Source organism: Talpa occidentalis, unplaced genomic scaffold (genome assembly GCF_014898055.3).
Source record: "Talpa occidentalis isolate TD23 unplaced genomic scaffold, MPIMG_talOcc4v2.1 talOcc4.2, whole genome shotgun sequence".
Classification (NCBI taxonomy): domain Eukaryota; kingdom Metazoa; phylum Chordata; class Mammalia; order Eulipotyphla; family Talpidae; genus Talpa; species Talpa occidentalis.
Genome location: NW_023602073.1, coordinates 78570887 through 78588371, shown reverse-complemented (window position 1 = coordinate 78588371; position 17485 = coordinate 78570887).

The following is a 17485-nucleotide window of genomic DNA, read 5'->3' as shown; positions in this document are numbered from 1 at the left end:
TATTTATGTCAGGTTTGCTTAAACTAGTAATGATTTTTTGTTCTTCCACATAAATTTTAGTAATGCTTATTCTGTTTCTTTGAAGAATGCCATTGAAACTTTGATAGGAATTGCATTGATCTGTGTATTATTTTGTGTAAGGTGTACATCTTAACAATTAATTTTCAACTCCATTGGCAACACAAGGACTATCTTTCCTTTTTTGTGTTCTTCTTGTATTTCTCTTAATAATATCTTATAGTTTTCATTGTATACAATTTAGGGGGGTTGGGTTGATTCTGCAATTACTTCAGAAATGCTCCAAAAGAAACTTTAAAGGCCATATTTCTGCATTCAGTTACCATAATCACGAAAAATAGAGTTAATCTTTAAATCTTGATCATTATATTTTCTAATTTGTGAAATTCCTAGAAATACAAATTCAAATTCACCAGCCTCATCATCTGTCTAATGAATCAACTTTTTATGTCAAAGCATTCTGTGATGTAGTATGTATTTTAAAAATTAAACATAATTACAAAGATCAAAACCTATCTCCTAATTGTAAATTTAAAATTGGGAAACACAAAGGAATGTCAAATATATAACTGATGTTAATAAACAGGCAAACTAAACTGAGTGAAAATTTGCAGTAAAATAGACTTATGCAAATCTTTTTTGTTTCTATGGAAATAAAGTCTTTAAAAAATGATTTTAAAGTATTCCCACTGTGAATGTTTATTAGAAAATGGAAGCACAAGCTATGTAAAGTGTTTTAATTTCCTCTATATTTCATGAAAGTTTTCAAGCTATAAAAGAGCGAAATAATATTAATACTTATATTCCCACCATTATATTCTATCATTAAAATTCTACCATATATGTTTTATTATATTCTATAGTTAACCTTCCATCAATCATTTTGATACATTTCAAAGTTGGAATTTTTATACTATACCTCTAAACACTGTATAGTGCATATCATTAGAACTCAATATTTGCTTGCAGATATTTTATTTCTATTGAGGTAAAAATCACATATGTGATACTGATATTTTACAGTTACCACTGGGTGAATTTCCAAATACATACTCCTATAAATAGCATAAATCTTTCAGATATAATATATTACAAGAACTTTTCTGTGCTAATTCACAATATATCTTTTTCCCCTGATCCTCATGAAGAACCCTACTATTTTGACTTTTTTCCCACTGCAGATTAGTTTACCTGTTTTTAAACATCATATAAGTGGATCTATACTATATATATATGTGTGTATGTGTGTACTATTTTTTAAGTCTTCTTTCTCCAAGTGTGTCTTTATTTCTCATCCATTTCTTTGTAGTTTATTGCTTTTTTATTTTTAAGTAATATTGCATTGAAACCCTCCTCTTCCCCCATTGGTGGACACCTGAGTTGTTTATTATTTTGCTATCATGAAGAAGACTATTATAACATTTTTGTAAAAGTCTTTTAACGGACATGTATTTTCATTTGTCTTGGGTAGATTCCTAAGAATGAAATTGCTAAGTCATTGAGTATGTTTGTTTAACTTTATGAGAAACTGCCAAATTATCTTGAAACATGATTTTAAAAGTTTTGTTCTCAAAATAAAGTCAAACACCCAAGAAGTTTTGTTTTGAAGCAAAGCCATTGAATATCAACAACTGAAATATTTGAAGGAATAGCTAATAGACTTATATATGTCTCCTTAAAATACAAATAATCTGTTCTTTTTTAATTATATATTGTAGATTAGTTAATTGTAACTAAACATTCAATGACAGATGTTTAAGCTTCAGATGACTCATTTTCATATACAGTGAAATGGTATTTAATTCTTGATGTGGAAAGAATATAGCTTAGAATTCATACAACTTATGTTGGATACTAATATATTTTAAGAAAAGTTCATAATAATAATCATTAACATCATAGTTTCAATGTGAGAGTTGTTGAATAGAACCTGAGTATAATTTATGTTTATCTTTTCTCTTTATTCATCCATAAATTTACTCATTCTTCCAATAAAGCGAGTGCCTACTATGGTTCAGTTATTCTAGATCTAGAACAAAGTAATATGTGTATGCAGTTGTTGATATGGATTTCAAATTGGTTCATTTTATCAGTCAGTATTTTTAAATGTTGGCTCCTTTGTGTGTGTGTTTACTGACCCTCACATTCCTTTTGCATCTCTCTTTACTATAATGGTAATATTTTAAACCTTAAGACTTTCAGAAACACTCGGTTAATGTCAGCAGTTTCAGCATAATCCTAGAGAACCTTGCATTCATAAGCTACATTGCCTTCTAATGAGTCAGATAGATGCTGGACTTTAGGTAGTTCTGAATAATTCTCCAGGGACTAGAAACTTTTCCTGACTAACTGACTAGTTTACCAACATCTATCCTGACACACTTTCGTATATCCTCTTCTAGTCATCTCACTTGGTGACTGGGATTCTGCCCTAAGGGCACTGATACTCATATCAGTGAGTCATCTTCATTTTTCAGGACTATATAGACCAGGATCAAACTCTTAATGATTGTTCCCTCTCTTTCAGGTCTTTGACTCTAGGTCAGTGTCCTAGGGTTGCTATTATTTTTTTTAAAGATTTATTTATTTATGCATACAAGAGCTAGGGTACAGGCCAGAGATGTGGGGCATGAGAGGATTCACCAGAGACAGAGTGGGGAACAGAACAGGCAGACTGAGTGAAATACACTGCTGAAGGGAGCAACGGGCGAGAGAGGAAATGTCTGCTGCGCCATGTGAGTTGTTCCCTGGCTGGCCGGGGATTGTACTCATTCGTGCTGCAGAGGCTTCGAATTGCTTCATAATGTGGTGCTTAACCCCTTGCACTACCCGGGAGGCCCGGATTGCTATTATTATTACCACAATTGGATGTCTTGAAAATAAGAGAAATATGTTCAATCACAGTTTTGGAAATCAATAATCCAAAACCAAGGTATTGACAGGGCTATGTTCCTTCGGTAAACTGTATGGAAAAGTTCTTCTGTGTCTTTTCAGCTCTTCTGGTGGCCCCCAGACATTCTTTGACTTGGAGCTAAGAAACACCAATCTTTTACTGTGTCATCACATCACTGAGCCCTGGATAGGTCCTTTTCTCTTTTCTTCTCTTAAAAGGAAATTTATAATTATATATAATTTTTAAAGATTAATTTATTTATGCATACAAGAACTGGGGTATAGGCCAGAGGTGCAGGAGGGTGAGGGGATTCACCAGAGACAGAGTGGGGAGCAAAACAGGCAGATTTGCTGAAATACACTGCTGAGGGGAGCAGCGGGCGAGACAGGAGAGGTCTGCTGCGTCATGGGTCACTTCCCTGGCTGGGGATCGAACTCGTTCTTCAGTGGCTGCGGACAGCTTCATAGGTTGTGTCTTAATCCCTTGCGCCACTAGGGAGGTCCCTATCATTATATTTAATAATGATATTCATCCAGGATTATCGCCTCTTAAAATCCTACCTTAATTGTACCTGAAAGTTGTTTTTTTTTTTTTTTTTCTCCTCTCCAAAGTAAGATCAAATTTTCAGGTTCTAGATGGACATATCTTTTGGTGAACTGCATTTCAACCCACTATAAGCTCTGTCAACACATTTTTTTATTATTTTCTTCTCCTAGGCATATTGCAGTTTCATCTTTAAATAAAGAATATTGATTGCCAAGGTGCAGATAATGATTTTGTGATACAAGTTTTCATTATTATTGTTGAAATAGGAAGAAGTTGTTTCTTCATATTTTTCCTAATAAAAAAGCCGATTTCATGAAGCATGGTAGTATTTGATTGGGTATGCTTTAAAGAAAGTGAACAGAATATTTCTTCATCTTCTAACAGAATATTTTTAAGAGATGCTTCTTGAAAAACAGTGTAAGGATGAGATTTTGAGGGCCAACTTCTGTTTAGCCACCTCTTCCAGGACTGACACAAGCAGTTCATCCTATAAAATAAACACAATAAAAGAACATGAGTAGGAGCCAGTCCTTACACTGACAGCACTCTGCAAGGAACCCTGAGGTTATATTGGAACAAAGAAAATAAGTCAAGAACCCCAAATCATTGGTGCTTCCTGATAATATGAATTTGATATTTATTTGTAGTAGTTTGTTTCTTTCAGGGCTTCTCATATTGGCGATCCTTTGGGGGGTGTGGGCAATCCCATGCATTGTAGGATATTTAGCAGCCTATATTCAATAGCACCACCCAGCAACTGTGAAATAAAAAATGTCTACAGACATTGTCAAGTGTTCCCTGGTGAGCAAAATTAAGTTAATAACCACTGGTCAAGCTGGCATTGTTAATATTCACAGCAAAATTAGATGCTTAAAAAGATATATTTGATACCCTAAAGTTGCTGTGAAACCGGAGATTCAAATGTTTTTAAATCAAAAATAGTTAAAAAAAATTTTTGGATTCTTTAAAACTTAGCAATTTTTTTTTTGTTCTATTAAGTATATCTTTTAGATAAGTGCACCATCCATTTCACTCTTTTTGAGAACTGACAGAATTTTTTCCACTAAGTAGGGCTATTTTGTGCTCTTATATTCTAGGTCATTAATTTTAATGGTTAAGACATTGTTATATGGCACTCTTAGGAGGAGAAGCTCATGCTGATAATTATTCTACTCCTATGCAGGAAAATATTATTTTCTTTGGTAAAGGCAAACCATTTCTTTGGATTTAGAAACATTCAGTTTCTGAGGCTCTGTTACCATTTTATTTAAAGCTCCATTAGCCCCAATATATTGAATAATAGCTCACCATTTTGCCCCACATGTGATTCATTTAGAGAAATAGAAAAGCTCATAACCATATCTAACTGGTATTTATAGACCTTCTGTTTACTTCTAATAGTACAGGGAGTGTTTCTGATTACTCTAAATTAGAATAAAAAGGAAACATACAAACAAAAAAATAAGATGGGAAAACAGCCTTTTATTTTAGATAATATTCTGTCTTCACCTGAATGTATAGTATTGCAAAGTTACCAATTAATATATCAACTCCCTTTTGTGTGGCAAAAGCTGTGCTAAAATAATGTTAATTTGTATTCAAACTGAGTCATATTGCTTTTCATCTTTCTAATTCCAGGAAATTTCAGATATTGGTAATTCTGAAGATGATAGATAAATTTGCATAATTTCAATTTGGCAGGACATTAAAAATTATGACTAATAGACTTTAAAAAAAGGCTTGAATGAACAAAATAGAAAGTAAATCTCACTAGATCTTACTTTCCTTAGGTGGGGTCAGATATATAAAATTTTGATGCTACTTTCTTTTGTATGTCCTTTCCAACTTTTGTGGGTACTAAAGATTTTACACTTTTGAGAGGCTAGTGTCCATAAGAAAAATAATATAAAATTACAAATTGTGAATGCAATCATGAAAGATTCCCTTAAAAATAAGAGCCCTGTAGCTTAACTTTCCCAGCCACACAGGTCTTTCTACCAGTATTGTGATCCACTGTTTATTCTGTCTCACTTCAAACACTACCAGAAATTCTGAATCATAATAAACTCTAAGTCTAACACTAATCTCCAGCAAATCTCAGGAGAGATGGGACAGGACAGCACCTATATACCCTTTTATTTTTGGTGTTCCTTTCATTTAGTTACCAATGGCTAATATACATTTCTTACACACACATACACCACACACACACACACACACATGCAAATATGCCTTTTTAATTTTTTCTTTTATTAAGCAGATAGTACAGAGTTCCCATAAGCTTTCTAACTCTCATACACAGTTTCCCCTCTTGTTAACATCTAGAATTAGTACTGTGTATTTATTATAACTGGTGAAGTAATGTTGTCATATTATCATTAACTGAAGTGAATAGTTTTAATTGGCATTCACTTTATGTTGTACAGTCCTATTGGTTTGGCCCATATATAGAGAATGGTTTTGAGGAAGTTACTTGAATGAATGGTAAGAGTTTTAAACTGCCACCATCTTTATTCTTTAGGTTATTGAACTTTCATTACTTTCAGACTTTTAGACATAAAAATCTGGAAAAGTTTTTTTAGGCATGTAGATGAGGATGGTATTCCTGTTGCTGAAAGGCTGACAGGTGGGAGAATTTTACTGTCAGTTCTGATCTGATACTGCCCGTGTTTCAAAGGTCATCCATCAAATTGAACACAAAGTTCAGAAAGAAATAAACCTGTTAAATTTTTCCTGACTTTTCACTATGTTGGTTTCTTACTAATAGTCCTCGACCTATCTGATTACTTTAACCCTTATATTTGAAGGATAGAAAGGTAATTACCATAATATTATCACAGCTTCTTGTTTAAGTATCTCTCTTGCCATACAAGGTAAAAATTTCTGGGAAGAAAAGTTCCTGTGGTCGCCTGAAGAAATTTGCAACCTCCCCATCTTTAAATCTGCTTTCTGAAACTGAAAGAAAGTGATGTCTTAAATACTATGAAGTTTCTATCAGTGATAATCTGAGTAGAGAGGCAGGACACAGCATTGCCAGCCCTGAATCAAAGATTGATCCAAGGGAATATCTGGAGTGGATCACAAGCTGCTCTCCACTTCCACGCTGCTCCCCTGGGGAGGAACCAACTAGACACTGGGTTAGTGCACCTGCCTCCATGACCTCTTAGGTTACAACTGTGATCAACCTACATCAAATCTTGAGGCTTTGGAAAAATAGTGACTTCTGAAAGAAAGAGAGAGCAGGTTGGTCTTCAAGCAGTTATTTTCTGCCTGCTGGTCTATGACCAGCCCACAGAATTAAAATAGGAAACTAAAAATTACAAACAATTTCAGTGTAACCCAGGAGAAACCCAGGAATGGGAGGAAAGGTAGGAAAGAGAGAAGAATAAAGTCTCAGCATAGATTTGGAAAGTGAAAGAAGTATCTTTATGAGAGGATACATTTTATGCAAATAAGAGGTTTCAGATAGCAGTATAGAAAGATGTGCTTGAATAAAAGATCAAGGAAAATTTAAAAAATTTACAATGAAAAATTAAAATCAAATTTCCGTATTAGCAAGGAAAAACTTAAATGACTAGCAAAATCAGTAAAAATAAAACTGAGAAAGTAATAAAATAATTAGCATGAAACGAATGTTAGAGATCAAATAAAGAAATAAAATTAAAAGACTTAAATCATTAGGCTAAATGTGTATCTATTGAGATCCTCATTAGGACTCAAAGCCCCACTATAAGTTTTTTTTTTTTTGATGCTTGTAAGAAGTAAAAGTTAAAAATAGAGGTGTGAGGAAAAAATATATATTTCAGACATGAAAAACTAAAAGCAGGAAGGGTAAAATCAATACAAGAAAACATAATGTTTAACGTTAAAATCACTGTCATACTAACACTCAACATAGGTATGTATAAATGTCAAATTAATGTATTTTGTGAACATAAACTTGTGCTTAAAGACAATATTCACTCCCAGTCTAATTTTGACTTCCATTTGCTTCTCTTAGACTATTGTCCTTAACACCTCCTCAGGATTTCTCCATAGAAAAAAGTGAGGAAATGGCAGTAGTTACCAGAAGAGCTGGGTTCCAGTCTGGTCTCTGCCATGAATATGTGGAGGGCTTTAATCAAATCTCTTAAGGTCTTTGGGTCTTAATTTCCATTTTTGAAGTGAGAAGAAGTAGGCCTCATCTTGGAGGTTTCCACTTAGCATTACTTGAAACCTAAAGATGTATTTTGTTTGACTTGCAGAGTGCGTTTGAGTTTGTTTAGACTTAAATATCAACAGTGTGGAGACTGCACATTCTGAGACTTCACAGTCTCCATCATTCCATACTGTGATAATAGATTCTGTTACCCACTTGCCATTAAAGGCATGTGAGTATGTGACCTCTCTTAAACAATATCTATATTTCCTCTCTGAAGCTTAAAATGTGTGCATAGCATGTCCATACCAAAAATCCTATTTACTTAAAATAAATAAGATAAATAGATATAATAAAATAGATAATATGTTCAGTTTTACCAGTCTTTGTTTCAGTTTTATATAACCTTAACACAAAGGTGCTGTTTGTTTTGGATGCCTCCCTAGTGTGTTCATTCAACACAGCCTGCTTAGCACCTTCATGGCATTGCTACTTTAGTGATCTCTCTCCACTCCAACCTGTTAGATTTAACAGGATAGAATGTATCTCATAATTTTACTGCTAATTTCCCACACAATTCCTAGCATATGGGCCATAGTCAATAATGGGTAAATACAAAATTATGTGGAAGAACGAAGAAAAATGATTGGACTCTAATGTAGTATGTATCTGGCATAGAGTTCCACAGGCTTTTCAGTAAAAGGCCAGAAAGTAAATATTTTACTTTATAGGTCATATAGTCTCTATCAGAGCTACTGAATTCCACTGTTGTAATGTGTATCAGACAGAGTTCTCCAAAGACACATTATGCACATGATTTATTTTAAGGAAATTACTTACACTTGTTCAAGTTTACAAGTCTGAAAATCCATTTTTGCAAGTTAGCAGGCTGGAATCTCAGGCAGGAGTTAATGCTGCCATCTTGAATCTGACATTTGTAGGTCAGGCTGATAGACTAGAAACTCAGTCAGATTGATACTGCAGACTTGAGACAGAATTTCTTGTTCTCCGGGAGACCTTGCTCTTAAGACCTTCAACTGATGGGATGAGGCCCACCAACATTATTACTGAGGGTAATCTCTTTTACTTAAAGTCAGTTGATTGTAGATACTAATCACATCTAAAAAATACCTAGATAAACATTTGATTAAATAACTGAATCCTATAGTTAAGCAAGTTTATATGTGGAAACAATCATCACAGAGTATTAAAGCAGTCATAGACAATGTATAAAGAAATGGATGTGTACATGTGGGAATGTTCTAATAAAACTTTATTTAGTTTTAACTTTACATACTTTTCACATGTCTTTTTTTTTCTTTTGACTTTTTTCCAAAATTTCAAAATGTATATACTATTCTTAGTTCATTGAATGGGCCATGAATAATCAGGTGGTGAGTCAAATTTGCCCTAATGACCATAGTTTGCTGACCCCTGTTCCAACACATGGTTTGTATGTATTATCTACATGTATAACATTTATAAATAATATTTATTTAACCATTTATCTATACACAAACTCATACACACGTGCAAAGAACTTTAAAATTGAAGTTAACAACAGTAACTCTCAAAACAGTCTAAATGTAACTGAATTTATTGCAGTGAAAGAGTAGGAAATGCTAAAGAAAACTAAAAGATCAGTTTCTCGAGTCTTTTAAAAATACTGAAATTTATTATCATAGTATTGTTTGTGTTTAACATTCTCTGAGAAAAGTAGAACTAACAAAAATATCTGTCAAGGTATTTCAAATCCTTAAACTCCACAAAATAGTAGACAAATAATGATGAAATATGTTGCTAGAATGGAGATGGGACATAAGTTTTTCCAATTTATTAATCTCTTCTTTCATACTAATGCTCAGCTGTGCTCCTCAACACACACATTCTTCAGGTATTCATACTTTAAGCATGTACTTACAATACATAATAGAATTACATGCATATTTTCTCTGAGCAAACCCAAGAGGGAGACAGATGATTTTTAAAAAAATGAATGCACTTCTTAGGTATATTAGGGAGTCAAAAAGGTGAAATTAATTTCCTCTGTGTAACTTCATAGGGTCAAATATTTGGATGGAGTCTGAAAAGTGAGTTAAATGTAAGTAAAAATTAAGAATACTAAGTTGAAATATTTAAAAAATTATTCTTTAATCCTACAAAATACTATCATTTTTTCAAGATACTCTCTGTACTTAACATTACCATTTCAACTCATTACTCTGTGTGTTACAGAAGTATTTCCAGAGAGCAACATGTTTTCTGCATTTTCTTGTTCCTTTCAGAATTGGCAAAATTCTATTCCATTATTACCAGAATAAAAAACTTCAAATTCCCTTATATCCTTGTAAAAAAAATTAATCTTATATTCAAGACAGATATAAAGTGAAATCTAAATAGAAAATGTGTCTAGTTACTTTGTCTTATAATTGTTGCTGGTAGATCAAATAAAGAAAGCCAGATGTCTTTACCAAGGAGTTAAAAGAATTATTTCACACATGCAATCGTTGATGAAAGAGGAATATCTATTGCTTCCTTGTTTCTCTTTCCTATATGAAAAAGATAATAATAGCTGACAACTGAATTCTGATTACAACTGAAGAAATAAATGTGATTATTTCTTAACTTCAATTTAAGTCTGTTGTGTAGGTAGAGAAGATACTTATTCCCTCAATTGTATAACTGGACACCAATATAAGGCAATGCTATTCTTATGGATTGTTTAATTCTTAATCATTGAGCCATTTCCTAAATGTTTAATGCAAAATTTTACATTTGTATTTCAACTTTTTCCCAACAAAACATGAAATTTGAGTAGTAACTACAAAGACTTTTCTAGAATTACAGTTTAATTTTAGCATGGTAGCGTAAGAATTATGATGTTTTACTTTCTTTATATTGTTGGAAACAACTTTAGAAGATTTTCAATATGATGAAATTTGAGAAAAGTGACTCTTCACTGTGGAGTCCTTGATGCTATACAGATGAGTCTAGAAACAAGGTGCAAAATGAAAGTAAAAACAAGATGATGAAGGAGAAACAGGCACTGGATATGAATGCACACTTTGACACCATAGTGTAAAACAGTAAAGGGCAAGTTCAAAAACAGTGTCTCCATATCTAGACAAAGATCTATCAATCAGTTCATCCCCAGACCACATTTTCTCTAAATTACCACAGAACGATAATTACAGAATTACAGAACGATAATTACAGAGGGAAAAAAAAATGCATTTTGTGATCTCGCTGGTTACTCACTCTACAGTGTCCTACCAGAATATGTGCCTGTTTCCTGAGTGAAGTGGGAGGAGATAGCAAAGACAATTAAACACTCCTTTTGCAAAGTAGTCACTTAGCACTTGCATGCAAAATTTTACACACTTTTCTATTCAAGTTCTAAACATATCCTAGTCTACAGGTGACCATATTTTTAAAATAGCCATAAATGAACCTAGAAAGTTCTTTTAAAGCACTTTCAGTTTCTCTTTCTAAGGGAACAGATCCTGATGAGTGCAAGAGGGAAGAATGCACTAGTCTGTCTTGTCAGCCTTCCTTTCTAGTTGCTTTTACTCAAGGAGAGGATGTCAAATCTGTCCTGTGTACAAGAGAGCCTCAAGTGATTTTCTAGTAGAATTGCTTATGTTTCTGCTGATGTTTCTTTCTCTTTTTTTAAAGATTTATTTATTTATACAAGAACCAGGGTACAGGCCATATTCGCGAGAGTGTGAGAGGATTCACCAGAGACAGAGCAGGGAACAGAACAGGCAGACTGATGAAATACACTGCTGAGGGGAGCAGCGGGCTAGACAGGAGAGGTCTGCTCGCCATGTTGGTTGCTCCAAGGCCGGTGGGGATTGAACCAGCACTGCAGTGGCTGTGGACAGCTTCACAGTGCTGCACTCAACTGCCTGTGCCACCAGAGAGGCTCTCTGCTGATGTTTCTTAAGGGTTCCATGATGTACAAAACAAAGAGAAAGATACTTGAAAACAGCTATCCAAAAATATGCATTAGGTGATAAAGACTGAATTTTATTCTAACTTTGCACAAAAGTTTTAAACATCTGCTCTGGTAACAAATTCACTTAAATGTATTCAGACTTATTTTTAAGTTCATTACACAGAAGATGCATGTAGCTGCAGATATTGTATTTGGTGCCCACATTATTTTATTAAACATATATTAATTTATTTGATAGCCATTAAAAAGAATGTGTGTGCATGTGTGTCATATATACACATGCATATTTCACACTTGTGTGTGTGTCTGTTTGTGTAACCATGAATATCCTTCCTGGTTTCCAAACTCTCATGAAAAGCCAGAAAATCTGTACGTTTGAATGCATATTCACACATGGCATCCCTAGGTAGGAGCTGAATTACCACTGTCCCTATATAAGGGTTGTTTGCCCTATTTGCTGTGTTTCACCATAACTGCATGCCTACCTTGCCTCACTCATTTGAGTGGCAAACCTGGGCATGAGAATCATGTGAATTTGCTATCCTTGATGGATATTGTGGATACTACCTGCAATCACAATGGTGATTTTTAGCCTGGCGTGGTGAGAAGACCATTAAATGATTCTGGGACCAGCTCAGCCAGTTTTTCACCTTAGCCATGTAAAATGAGGATGCTATAATTACTGATTTTTCAGATATAATAAGAATTAAGTTAAATGTGTTTTAAATGAATAATACATCTGGTGTACAGTATCTCTCTGGTGGGTAGTTGCTCAAAGATGATGACAATGATTATCATGAGGATAGTGATGTGATGTTGATAATAAAGTTTTGAGGCCACAGTTTTCTCCATAGAATAGGAAAGTGTTTGAATCTAATCACACGAGTCCTTCAGCACAAAATGTTTCCAACATAGGTAGGATATTAAGCCCTGTTCCCTTTTAATTTTAGATTGCTATAAAATAAACCAAAATCTTTGCATTGTTTGGAAAGCCTGTTCATATAGAGACAGTGCTTTTCAATGTGTGTGATAAAGCTCAACTAAAATTAAGAAAAACTAATATTAATTAGCTGGTTGTAAAAAGTGACGATAAAGAATTTTCTGTGAAATACTGAAATTTTCAGGAGTATGACTTGTGACTTAGAGGAGAATTATATGTTTAAGTAAAACAGGGTGGTAATGTTAAGTGAAAGGTATTTTTTCTGTGGTGGAGCTTTCATTGATTAAATAATAATGACAGGGCCTCCCTGATGGTGCAGGCGGTTGAGTGTCACACTGTGAAGCTGTTCACAGCCTCTGCTGCGCGGGTTTGATCCCGGCCGGAGAATCCCATATGGTGAAGCAGACCACTCCTATCTCGCCCGCAGCTCCCCTCAGCAGTGTATTTCTTCAGTTTGCCTGTTCTGTTCCCCACTCTCTCTGGTGAATCCTCTCACCCTCCCACACATCTGGCCTGTACCCTCCTTCTTGTATGAAAATAAATAAATCTTAGAAAAAAAATGATAACCAACATGTAGCTGACTTTTGGGTTAGGTGTTAAATTGTTTCCATAGCATTAAACAATGTCTTAATGTGTTGGTGAGCAATAATTTCAAATATATGTAGCTACATTTACAAAAAAAAACCTGAACATGAATGAAGGCTTGCTGGATAGATATGTTTTTAATGAAATTATCCTCTTCAATCCTTGGATTTGTGAAATCTGAACAAAGAGCAAAAGACAAATTTTCTATTTTCTAGATATTTTCAGTGTCTTTTGTTAATTTAGCTACTTCTCTAGAAGTAGCTTCAAATGCCAGCCTCCTCCCACCCCCAGAGGAATAGTATAAGATGCCAGTAATTCAAAGGCTTTTTTTTTTGGCATAATGGTGACTTTGTATAAAAATAGAGTTCAAAGAAACCACAATGCTAATTGACTTTTTGGAACAGTTCAAAAATTTTTTTCCCATTTACAGAAGTGCAGTGGGAACATAAAGTGCTAACTTTCTGCCGACCACACAGGCAAATACACTTACTTTCTTTTTCATAGATTCTATCCTGCTTGAAAACAACTGTTTCCCTGCAAAGTAAAATGAGATAATTTTTTACAGATGACTCTATGATTAAAACTTGTATTCTTAATAGAGGAGACCTGGCATTAAAATTTTGAGGCTATGAAATAATTTTTATTTATAGTGATGACCTATCACTTTTTCAATCAATCCATATGAAATAATTATGTCAAGTGAGATGGAAAGGGAATATTGTATTTCCATTTGATCAAGAAGAAAGGTTTTTATGGTAGATTTTTATATTTAAACAAAGAATGTTAGATATTATGTTGGCCAATATAATCTAAGAATCTATAAGTCATACTTTATAACCAAAGTGCTATGTTTTTATTGCATACTCTGTTTCTTCAGATGGATTGTCTGCTAATACTTGTTGAACAGTACTAAGTATCCTCAATTCTCTTTCATTTATTCAGTCAAATAAAATATTTCTTCCCAACTACCATTCCCTGTATTGTGTCAGGAAAAATGTTACAGAACATTCCATCTACTTCTGATGTAAACTCACTTAAAAAGAACACACAGGTGCCCCAAACAGCATGCAACCCAAGCCAAAGGACTAGATCCCTACAAAGGTAATGAATAAGCCAAAGCCTGAAGGATGTATGGGTAGCAGCCAGGTATTGGGAACAGGGCAGAGATGTCTACAGTGGAAAGCAGAATGGGAAAGAGTGTCTCAGTAGAGGCCCAGATGGTATGAATGTAGGGTGTATAAATAAGTGTAATCAGAATGATGGTGACTTTGGGTGGGTGAGCTAAGACTGACAAGGTGGTTAGCCATTCATTGAGGAATATGGCCTTTGACCTGAGAATAACAGAAAGTTTCTATGGCATTAAGGGAGGCAACATGTAATCACTGGTGGTGGGTGAGGAGGCTGAGGCAAGAGAGGGATGTTTATTTGTTTCTTTTAGGAGAAGCAAAATAACAGTATTTTTTTTATGGTGGGAATAGTATAATAGAATGAAAAAGCTTAATATGTAATGTAGTGTGTGTGTGTGTATATATATATATATATATATATATATATCTCCTCTCATTCATGCACACTGGAAACATAATGTTATAATGCAATGTTACTTCAATAAAAAAAGGAAATATATTATTTGATGCTAAATAGGGAAAGTAGAGAATGGTAGATTGATGTCTTTGAGTGTGATGGGACAATGGACTCAAATGGTCTCACAGGATGTTGTTAACCTTCTGGAGGAACAGAGGACTCTTCACAGTGGTTTATAGTGGCATGTAAGAATTCTCTTCAGAGTTATTCTTTCCTTAATCAAGAAGGAGGACGTACACTCCTGAGGAAAGATAAGGCATGAACTAGCGACTGACACAGTGGCAGTAAGGAAATACAGTGTGATTGTAAGACTTAATTCCTTACTGTGATTTCACATAGAAATAAAAATTTTAAATGGTTTCAATAAAATCACAAAAATGTTGTATACCTTAAGCATTACAGGAACAATTAGGAACATTTTGAGGATGATCAAATTTGTTACTTTATACCATAATTCTTAAGATTTTTCATGTTAAAATTCATTATCAGTGGGAATGAATATTTAATACTCTAAAATAAGTCTTTCTCAATCAGAAAGAATGAATGGCACCTGAAATACAAGCATGAGTAGAAATGGGCCAAGAAAATGAAATTCTTAAAAAAAAAAAAAGAAATTCTGACAGATTAGGGTTCATGTCATAGAAGTCCTCAGGCTTTCCAACTAATTGAGAATATTAGTAACAAAATGGATTGTTTGCAAAAGCTGTGACCTATTAGCAGCTAATTTTCTAACCCTTGGAAAAATGTCATTTAAAGTATGTTAATATTATAACCTTTGCCAATATCAGTGACAAGTAATTGTTTCTTTTATTCCATCTATGGCACTTTAGAGATAAAAAGGCATCTTTTTTAGTACAACTGAAATGCTACCCTTTATTTTGTTGGGGGTAATTTTTCGATAATTAAGTAATCTAGAGAAATGTTATGGGTCTCCTCGGGCTCTAAAAATGCAATGTGAGTCCTGTTTTCAAAGATGGTTCATTTGCATTACTCCATCAGAAATATAATAAGGCAAGCAAGGTTAATATATATTTATTCTGTTTCCACATAATAATTGAGGTTGTTATACTTTCAGAAAACAAAAATAAATAATGAAATTTGGGGCCTTCCCGGTGGTGCAGCGGGTTGAGTGCAGCACTGTGAAGCTGTCCACAGCCTCTACAATGTGGGTTTGATTCCCAGCCAGCCAGGGAGATTCCCACATGGCGCAGCAGACCTCTCCTGTCTTGCCCACTGCTCCCCTCAGCAGTGTATTTCCGTCAGTCTGCCTGTTCTGCTCCCTGCTCTGTCTCTGGTGAATCCTCTTACCCTCCCACAACTCTGGCCTGTACCCCAGCTCTTGTATAAAAATAAATAAATCTTAAAAAAATAATAATAATAATGAAATTTAACCTTATCCTCTTATAGGATATGTGATTGTCATTAGTGAAAACATCCAAGATTCAACCTTTTAAAAATGAATCATTGCATAGTACATCATCTACTTTTATTTTTTACTAAATGGCATAAAAGACACCCTTTACCTGAAGGAATTCTTTATTGCAATCTAATGATTTAATAATAAAACTTATACCACCAGACTATTGCTTTTAACCTGAAATCTTTATATTCAATGAAGAATTTATCTGTATCATAAGAGCATAGACAGTTCAGCATGTTGTAATTTCATTACTCTGAAAATTAGCACTATTTTCCTTTTTACTAGTTGTTTTATATGTGATGCCTTATGTCTGTCAAAAGACTACATCATCTGGTTTTTGTTGTATTTTTTTTTTGTTCTGTTTGTTTCAACAACTTGTCACAATTATTTCATTTTTTTAAATTTTTAATTGTGGTAATATTAGGATACCTCCATCAGGTATTGCCACCATAGTGCACCTACCAACAAATCACTCCTAGTCCACCCCCATAGTCCATTGTGCTCCCTTCCCTCCTTCTTATGGCCTCCCCCAACTCCTCTCTGCCACTAGATACTTCACTTCTATAGTCAGCACTCAAAGATTAGTTTTTAAGCTTATTTTATCTGACCATTATCTATTCCACACATTAGTGACAACGTCTGACCTTTATCTCCTTCTGGTTTATTTCAATTCCTTGAAGGCAAGTATCTATCTTAAAGTCTTTACTGATGCCTGTAATACCCATTTCAGCATTATCCTTTCAGTAAACACTTGTTCAATTATTATTAAGATAAATGTTAAATCTGGCCTCATTGACTCTTTTTTGTTTGTAATGTAATTATTGGTATTAGAAAATCTGAGGAAAAAACAGTAATTTCTATTTACAGATATATTGACAGATTATACATGTAATGAATGCAGTTCCTCTTAACAAATTACCAACAGAGTATTAAATTCTGAAGTATATTATCATAACGAGAAAGAAATCGGGTATTGTGCCAATTTAAATATTTGAAAAGAAAAACATTAATTCAGGATTTTTTCAAGTTGATAGTATGCTGCTGTAGCAAACCAAGAGAGTTCTAACAGCAGAGCTTTGAACTGGTTAAGCTCTCTCAAACCTCATGTAATTCCTCCCAAGTACTTTATTGTCACCACCAATTTAAAATTTTGTTGTTTCTCAAACTCCAGATTTTGTAGTCTTTCTAACACACTGAGTCATCTATACACAACTTGGAATACTTTATCTTCTTCCCACTTCCAACTTGATTCATATATTTGCCAGCTGTATATTGAGTTCCCTCTCCAGGCACATTCAGTTCACTGCCTGAAATGGGGTAAATAAACAAAAAGTTCTGCCCTTATGAATCCATTATTCACCTAATCTGTCCCCAGAGCTTTATGAATCAATTCACAAACTCCA